Source organism: Rhamphochromis sp. 'chilingali' (assembly GCF_963969265.1).
Source record: "Rhamphochromis sp. 'chilingali' genome assembly, chromosome: 16".
NCBI lineage: Eukaryota > Metazoa > Chordata > Actinopteri > Cichliformes > Cichlidae > Rhamphochromis > Rhamphochromis sp. 'chilingali'.
In genome coordinates, this window is record NC_137943.1 from 296,238 (window position 1) to 306,149 (window position 9,912).

At 39.9% G+C, this 9,912-nt stretch overlaps 1 long non-coding RNA gene across 1 annotated transcript; it reads right to left on the bottom strand.

Annotated features, from left to right (window-relative positions):
* Window positions 1-5,377: 5,377 nt before the first annotated feature.
* LOC308412760 lies at window positions 5,378-6,290 on the bottom strand. Its single transcript, XR_013974622.1, has 2 exons — window positions 6,153-6,290; window positions 5,378-5,544 (listed from the first exon to the last, which is right to left on the bottom strand). It is a non-coding gene; the product is annotated as an uncharacterized lncRNA (long non-coding RNA).
* Between the last annotated feature and the right edge of the window lie 3,622 nt (window positions 6,291-9,912).

Sequence of the window (9,912 nt, forward strand, 5' to 3'; positions counted from 1 at the left end):
AAAGATGCCTCTGCATATTCTTACTGTGCTGATACGTTACCACATACTGTAGAACTACAGCCTGTGGGCTTTTGTATATTTTTGGTCATTTTATTTTGTACATTGAGTGTAATTAACATATTGCTTCGTTGCTATGCAGTGCAAAGCAAGGCTCCTGTAATTCAGTAAAAGGGGCAGTACTGGGAAAGATAATCTACCATAGTTCATGGTTTATTTCTGGTTTCTGATAGAAATGTGCACCTTGATGGAAAAATAAGCTGATTGTGATTTAAAGATTGCATTCATGATTAAGACGCACTGTATAGACTGTAATTAGAAATTAGAATTAATGTTTTGTGCTTGATTTGTTATAGCACTTAAATTATTTACATATGCCCATATATATCATTAGAGTGTGAGTTGAATTAGTAATAGCCCTGTTGTTTACAGGCTAGGCTTTTTTGGGGGATCGTGCAACCTGGATCTCTTCCTGACGAGGAAGATGGCGAGCCGTTCCCTTTGAACCGAACCACAGCCATTCCGAGTTGGCCCAGAAGGGCAGGTTGCTCTTTACTCACGAAGAATTGCAGCAGAGCGGTTGGACAAAATCACTGAACACTGACTATTAAGCCGGCAAGACTGACATATCTGAGCTCAGATAGGATTCTGGTTACTATTATTATTGCTGTTGTTGTATCTTATTTAATGTTTCATTCCTGTTTATGAAGTGCTGTTTAATTGTTGCTATATAATTCAGTACAATTCAAAGCAACTTTACCTGTGGCTCCACTCATTCTTCTGCACGCCACTCACCATGACCCTCCTGCGAGTCGAGCTATTGGCCCATTCTCTCCATCCTACTTTAACTTCCCCTACCCTGTCCTGTACTTGGCTACAAAAGCAAACTAATCCTCAGAGTAGTTTAAACTGTTTCATTTAAGTTTTAAATGTTCCAAAGTTAAGTGAATGTTAAAGGACAGAAAAAGGTCATAAACAAATGACAAAAGTACTAATTTACATTTTTTAGAGTCAAAAGCCACAAAGATTTAATTTGTTACTTATTTAAATAATAATAATTATTTGTAAGTTACATGTTTTATTTTAGAGTACAGTAAAAAAAGAAAAAAGGTACAGACTGTACATGTCTCAGTAACATCTGCATCATGCTCTAAAACTTCTAAATGAAAGTGTGAATAATTGTCACATAGATAAGCAGATATCTTTAGAAGTGTAGCACAAGTGTCTGTGACTGCTCAGAGTAGACGGGAGCATTACAGTGATGGCCTGGAGCCTCTCCTGGAGCAGGTCACTCTCCTCCATACTGCTTCAGGATCAACACAGAGACTGGAGACGAGAAGAAAGAGAACCTGTCAGATGCCTTTATTTCACAGTATCACTTATAAACATGACCACCAGCAACATTAACCACATTTACAAACTCAAACTGACGGTTCAATATAAGAGAATAAGCATCTGCAGTGTGAGTCATGCACAGCTGCCTGAGTAGAAGAATAAAAATATGAAGACTGAAATGAGCAGCATGAAACAGCTGTTTCCAGCACCCTGACACAACGGTACACTGTGACATCACTATTTTATTTCAGTATTCATTCCTCTGACAGCACACTGCCACCTGCCAGCTTGTTCACTCTTTACGACACAGTCATCTGCTTATCCTAAACGAGCCATTTGTAACTTTTGTCTCACTCTAATTAAAGAAAGGCGGAGAGAGGCTTTATCTACAAGTCCATCAAGTAACCTGTCACTGAAGCGCTAAGCTAATCTGCTCATGAGCCTGATAATCTGCGTAAACCATCTGCTTGCCAACCACAGGCAGGGCTGCTGTGTGGTTTAGACTCTATTAACTGAAAAGTCTGAACTTTTTATTTATAGGAAATGTTAGAAATCACACAGAACACATCGTTCTCCTTGAGTAATGCACTGGATCCACACCAGACTGCTTCTGTTGTGGGTTCTTTTCTCGCTTCATAAAATTCAGATTCGTTTTTTTGTGTGTTATCTAGATAAGAAATAGATATAAGTGCTGAAATGTTTATGCCTTTAAACAAGAATCACACTGTTCATGGGTGCAGAGCTCTGTGTTACTGATTTATCAATGCACATGTAAATACATCATGAACTGGGTAATTCCACATACAGTGTTGCCAAAACTATTCTTCTGCCTTCACAAGCATATGAACTTGAGTGTCGTCCCATTCTGAATCCACGGGGTTTAATATAACATCGTCCAACTCTTTGCAGGTATAACAGCTTAAACTCTTCTAGGGAGGCTTCCACAAAGGTTTTAATTGGGATGTCTGACCATTATTCAGAAGCACATCTGTGAGGTCAGACACTGATGCTGGCTCACAGTCTCAGCTCGAATTCATCTGCGTGTGTTCTGTTGGGTTCATGTCAGGAACCTGTTCAGACCAAACTTGCTCGTCCATGTCATTCCCAAATTGTTCCCACAAAGTTGGAAATGTGACATTGCCCAAAATGTCTCGGTATGCTGAAGCATCAGGAGTTCCTCTCACCGGATTTAAGGTTACAAGACCTGAAAATCAGCCCCGCACCACAAGCCCACTTCCACTTGGCACAATGCAGCCAGACAAGTACCACTACAAGAACTGTGATTTCAGGTCGTGGTGGATGACTTGCTGCGTACCAGGACAGATTCAAATGAAGGCTGATCAAATGTATGATCTGAGTTACAGATGATTACGGGCTGTTCCCTGAAATCCTTTTATTGTACTTTAATCTATCGACCTCCTGGAGCTGCCCTACTCGGCACAGATGTTCCTGTACACTATGCCGGCCACTTGGTTATGGCGTTCCATGTATGCCCTGCCTGCTAGCATCTTGCACCCTGCTGTTATGTGCTGGATTGCTTCAATCTCAACCTGAGATTGATTCAAGACTTATGTTATTATTGGGCACCAGCATATCAAAATGCTCCCTAACTGCTGATGTTTTTTGAGATTCTCCATGCAAGCTTCATGTGCTTAAAATCTCCGTGCAAGCTCGTGATGATCCTCAGAATCACCTCAGATCCAGTTCATGCCAAAAACTCATTCCCATGTGTTTGTGACAGCTTGAATCCCATAACGAGACAGTGATGTCATTTCAAGGAAACGGGGCCTTGTTTATGTTTTATCACGTGATAAAGATAAGACCAATAAGCAGCCTCGACATGGGCTTCATCTGGACACGCCCCTCAATAAACACAGGCCTCAGGGCTTTAACATTACTGCTCACCGCTTCACCTGCCTGCCCACCCTCCGGTGCCTTGACCCCGCCCCCCAACTTCCCACCGTGCAGACTCTCACCCTTCCTGGATGTCACCTTCATATACCAAGTAAGCAATCAGTCACATCTCAGCTGTGGATAGTTTTGGGATTTGTTTTGTGTGAAATAAATCTTTGTGAAAAACATGTTCTGTACTCTTTGTGTGTGTGTGTGTGTGTGTGTGTGTGTGTGTGTGTGTGTGTGTGTGTGTGTGTGTGTGTGTGTGTTACAGTTGCTACACAGCCAACTGTAGCCGATTAGAGCCTGCGAGACTCAACTTTGCTAATTTGAATGAATAAATTGGACCTTTCCTGTGTGTGTCTGTGTGTGTTGATTGTGACTGCAATTACAAAGCTTGCTAGCATGTCTTAACACTTCACCCTGTGGTCTAAAATATGTTCACTTTAGAGCTAACATGACTGATGTCAGGAAAGAAAACAAAAACCCACCAATGGTGCGGCTTCAAAAAGTCCAGAAACAATGGGTGACCTTAAAATAATCACCCTGCTTACTGAGAGTCAAGTCAAAAAGGAAATGAAGCTACATAAAGTGTGTGAAGGATTTTCAGTGAGTGCAAACTGAAGGCTACAATATGCTGTAAGCCCTGCAGGGACGATCAGTCAGGATGAGCAGAAGCTTAGAGAATTAAGGAGCTATCTCTACCTCTCCCGTTTGGTCCTGTTTCTGTTGTAGAATAAAGGTCAGCTCAATTTAGCACATTAACTATTTATAAAACATTTTTATATCTGCTTCTCTACATGACTCCAAAACAAACGTTGCTACCAGCAGAGGATAACAGCCTTTGTCAAGATGCTATCAAACAGTTTCTAAGCTGCAGACTGACAGCTTGCATTATTTGGGAGGATAAAAGACGTAGGCCTACTTCATATGGGAACATTTGAGTCTTTCTGACAGGACAGGACGTTTTCTTAAAGAACAACAACAAACCTCACAGAATACTTCAACTTCACGTTATTAATTATTGAAAGACAAGCATATATTTGTTCACCTACCCAGAGGATGGTCTTTTCTCGTGGCTGCACGCAGGACTCCTCAGACAGCCCACAGGTACAGGTGGGCGGGTCTTTGGGATGCTGATTGACAGCTGTCAACCTAGCGGCCAATAGCAATGAGAAGTGTATGGGCAGAAATCTGTGCCATCAGAAACTGAATTTGAATAAGTTCAATTTGAATTTGAATTGCTCAGATTGAATCTGAATTGTAACTGGAATAAATGCTTTTGAAAACTGAATTTGAATTAGTCTAATTTGATTTTTTTTTTTTTTAAAGCATACTGCTCCATTACTATGTTTGACAGGCTGAAGTTGTCGGGTCACCTCCTAAATTGACCATCTTTTACAGGTGTTTTGTGCCAGAAATGGAGTGTCCACTGAAGACTGAAGATACTGAATCTCTACGCCTTGCCATCCATCCCTCTTGTGCCTTCATCTAGACAAGAGACAAACTTAACCACTCTCATATGCTCTGTACCTACATCACCTTCCCTGACAGTCGTAGCTTGGCTCATCTGAGGGTGAAATTATAAGAATGTGTTATTTTGCAAAGTGCTCTCTAGGGTTCCTAAATAAAATATGGCATTGAGGTCATTTCTTTTGAATTAATCCCTTCTTCTGAAATATAAGAACCTCTCCTGGTTTTAATGGCACTTTGGATTTCTTTACTTTCTGTTCCACTTCCAAACCCAAATAGATGCTGACAAGCTGACACAGTGACATGGAAGAGGGAAAGAAGTTGGAAAGGACTACTACAAATAAACCTAATGTCTAACAATGAAAAGTGTAAAATAAGAACAACAACAACAATAATAATAATAATAATAAAGATAAAAGATGAAGTAACAAGTTTTTAGTTTTTAGTTTATTCCAAATGATCATCCAGATGTCTGTGACATGTGATGACAAACACCATAATGGAAGGCCTTAGTCATCACATGCTTAAACTCATATATTTTTGCATATGCTGAACAGGCAGTCAGACATGCTGTAACTGTGGGGTAGAAAACAGCATGAACACCATACGGCAGGGGTCTCAAACTCCAGTCCTCGAGGGCATGGAAAAGTTGCATGACACCGGCCCTCGAGGACTGGAGTTTGAGCCCCCTGTCATACGGAATATGACAGGTGTGGTTGAACTGCATGAAGACTCTGAAGTTTCTCTTCTCTTCTGGCAGGACAGTAATGTGGCCTTGTCCTGTGAGCCACTGTAAGGATGTACTTAGAGTAGAACTGGACTGTCACCGGCCTCAGGCTCTTCACCCTTTTCAAAGACAAAGCAGTCATTTAGATAAAATATTAGGTATTGTTTACCTGTAAATGCACAAAGTAAATTTAGAAATGTAATTATTGTCAAGAGTGAACAAGCACTGATAGTGTAATCTACAGCTGTGGCCAAACGTTTAGAGAATGAGAAGTGTTGTTTGCTTATTTACAAAGTTTGCTGTTTCAGTGATAGTTGTATATCATATTATATCACTTCAAACAGAGGTGATCCAGTAATGCTGCACTAATGAATTAGACTAACTATTCACTTTAGCTAAAGTTATTAAGTTAGCTAAAGAGTTGGGATGCTGTGTAAGACATAAATAAAGCTAAAACACAAAGGTTTGGACACCGTTTTGCATGTTTCCCTACTGTAGGGGTCTCTGCAAGCATACAGAGGGGGTACTCTGAGAGGGTCCAAGATGACAACTTTGGAATTCTACTAGAAACAGTCGATCATATTTGTTTGTCAAAGCTGAATTCAGGGCAAACTACGCTAAATTAGCGTTTTTAGCTAGCAGCTACAATAAGCATAAAAGTTACCTTACGGCTATCATTTGTTAACATGACGCTTGTTCTTATACATGTAATACATTTATTACCAACCTGAGAGTTTATCCGCTGGTCATTCGACATGACGAATGACTTCTGAAGTCTTAATTCAGCTCAAGACGCTGTAGATTCCCGTCAGTAACACTTTCGGTCCGCTAGTAAAACGTAGTTCTATTAATCTGCGCTTGAACCAGAACTGGATGTAAGTTCCAAAAAACTGAATTTTGGAACTGAAATTGAATTGTAGAACTGAAACTGAATGGTGAGAAGTGAAACTGAAATTAGTCGAGAGCTGAATTTTTAAAGGATAAAATGCAGTTTCAAAGCAAATCAATTCATTTTCAAAATATAAATTCAATTTCAATTTAGTGATGATCATTTTCAAACCATAAATTCAATTTCAAATTAGACTAATTCAAATTCAGTTTTCAAAAGCATTTATTCAAGTTACAATTCAGATTCAATCTGAGCAATTCAAATTCAAATTGAACTTATTCAAATTCAGTTTCTGATGGCACAGATTTCTGCCCATAGAAGTGTTGCCACTCGTCCACCATGTTACAGTCAAACACCACTATGTTTGACTGTAAAACCATGAGATGCTATGTAAACAGGGTTACATTGGCACTTAGTGAAACTTACTCTTTTCTTTCTTTCCTTTGTCTGCAATTAGCCACTTATTGTACCTAAGAATGTGAATAATTTAATGACAATACAGAATCAATCATTCCCTCCAGTGAAATTATTTTGTGGTTGCTCAAATTTAAAATTTAAATTTTTCACAGTATCACAGTTTCACAGTAAATTTTTGAAAAAAAGTTTTGAAAGCAACACCTTGTTTGTGTCCAGCTTGACTGTCCAATAAGAAGTCTGTGTATACGATGGGAGACATGCATGATGATTCATTTGAATACTATTTGTCCTCGATCTGCTCAATTCCTTTATTTTGCTGATGTTGAGCTTAAGCCCACTCAGGTCAGTTTAAATGTATTTATATAGCACGATAACAGGTGATTTATATCTTAAAGATCCTACAATAATGATAATACACTCTACAAATGCTATCCAACATATTATGATAGTGTGACCATAGAAGGGAAAATGGGGGCATAGTCATCCTGAGAGGCAGTTTGAAATCATAATATATACGTCTGTAGATACGAAGGATGCAGCATGACCCAGATGCTTATCAGGACTTTCCTTCTGTGTCATTTCACTTTCTCACTTTTGCATTTTGCAGCGCTCTGCTCTCTGCTGCCAGCTTTGGTCAGAACGCCTCTTTCCTCCCCGGCCTCTACTGAAAGGCACGATTAGATGACGCTTGCTGGCTTCCCCTGACACCACACCCTGACCCTGCTGCTCCACCCTGCACCACCAACCCCTCCACAATGTAAACAAATTATCTTTGAACCTGACAAAAACGAAATTTATAGTTTTTGCCAGAAATTCTACCCGATTTCTGGAAATCGGGTAAAAGAGGATGAACTCTGTCCATTGATGGAGTTTTGACTGAGAGAGTTACTGAACTCCGTTTTTTGGGGGTAGTATTGGATGATAATTAAAATGGAAATCTCATATTGAACATGTTAGAAAATAGATGGTTAAAAATATTTATATTCTGGGTAATGTCAGAGATATACTAGATTATAAGGCAATGCGTATTTTATATTTCTCACTAATTTTCCCCTATCTCAGTTATTGTGCTGAGGTGTGGGGGAATACATATGCGACTAAAATAAATCCTCTATACTTGTTACAGAAGAAAGTGGTACGAATGGTTCATAATGTTAAATATAGAGAACAAACAAATAATCTGTTTATAAAATCAAAATTGTTGAAATTTGAAGACTTAGTGAAATTACAGACATTATTATTCATGTGCAAGGCAAGAAATAACACATTACCTCTTAAGTTACAAAGTTTGTTTGTATTGTGTTCAGGAAGTGGGGACAGTAGAAGGAAGTTTGACTTTAAGCATCAGTTTGCAAGGACCACACAAAGGCCAATGTGTCCAACAGTCACAGGTCTAAGAATCTGGAATTCAAGATAATCTCAAGAGTTGTACAAACATGCACCGTTTTAAAAGTGTTACATACTTAAAAGGATAAATCAATATGAAGAACATGAAAGTAATTAGGGCTAAATGTGGAAGGAAATTTTTCATTGCCATGTAGTAGTGCTGTATATTGTGATTATACTGATGTGTTAGGTTTGCATTGTGCCATAAAGATACATGTTAGAGGGTTTTTTGGGTTGTTGGCGCCCTCTTGTAAGAATAATTAGATTGCAGATAGGGGCCAGGTGCTAACAAGAATTTATTCTTCTTCCTGCTCTTTTTCACCCATGGGTGCGGTGTCATATTAATGGGAAGGAGGATCTGTGCGTAGGAATATGAAACATTGTTGAACCATGTGTGAAATAAATAAATAAATGAAATATAATTGCCATTCACTCGCTGGGCCCACGTCCTCATTTTAGGTTTGACAGCGTTTTAGTAGGTAAAGGTGAAGCTTGGACATGAATTGAGCTGCGGTTTGGGGAAGGCTTTGAGGACTGGCGACGGCTCCCGGGCCTGGCAGATCACCATGTACTAAATAGAAGTGAAGCAGTTAAAGAATTGAAAAGGGGAGGGAGGAACAAGAAGGAACAGCTTGCAGAACTGGGGGAACATATATAGATGAGAACCGGGAGGAGTGTGTTTGGAGGCGTGGTCCTGCTCCTGAAATTCCGATACTTAAGCTCGAATAATTTTTCAGTTTTCAAACACACATGACAGCAGTGCAGGTTACAGGTTTGACATTTTGCAATCGTGTACAAATATTTTTGTAAATACTGTAAACAACTACAGCAGACCTGATGACAGTTTACTGCTTTTCAGCATACTTTTATTTACACACGGTTGCTGTTACAAAGACACAGCTGCAGCTCTCCCACTGCCAGCTCAACATATCAACGATATGATAGGACCCCGTTCAGTGTTTTAACCCAGCGAGGTGTGATTGCAGATGCCCTGCAGGTGCGTTTGCCTACCCTGCAGCGGCACCGCGGGCCACACCCTGCCACATACACCCTCCCTGTTGTCTAAGTGCAACAAACATGGAAGGATGCTAAAGTTTTGTTTTTTTTAATGGCCCATCCCAGTTATTTGTAAAACTACTGCTGTTATCTAAGCTGCTGTTCTGTCTGGTGATCATCTCTGGGTTTCAGCATCGATATCTGCATCTGACATTTGTAAACTTTTTGAGGCAGGTGTCAGACTCACATACAAGGTATCATTTTCCCTCATGCAGAATCTAAGAACATTTCACCATAATAGCTTTTGCTGCTTACAGCCACTGGGTAAAAACAGGACTTTACAAAAGTCACTCCAGGACGGACATTTTTCTAAACTCGAACTGATCAGAAGGTCTCAGGATCAGGCAAAAATCCTGAACCAACTCAGAAGGACGTCTGATCACCACCCTCTGGTAATATGAACTAAAGGGGATACATACAGACACAGAAGCTGCTGAGGCGTTACTGTGAGAAGAAAATCACACGTCAAAGGCTTGTTTTCGAGTTACTAAAGGCTCTACAGGTCCTCTGTAGTTACTTCAGTGTGCAGCAGATGGGAGTCATGTATCATCTAAGCAATCAACAGATATCAGAAAATACCTTTAGAAGATGATAAATTGGGTGGATACACATAAATCTGCTTGCCTGTTATCTTTGTTTCACTGAGTAGATCGGCTCAAACTTAGATAAAGGAAAAGTAGTCGGATTACTGACAGCTGTAGCTCAGGAGGTACAGCAGGTCACCTACTGATCAGAAGGT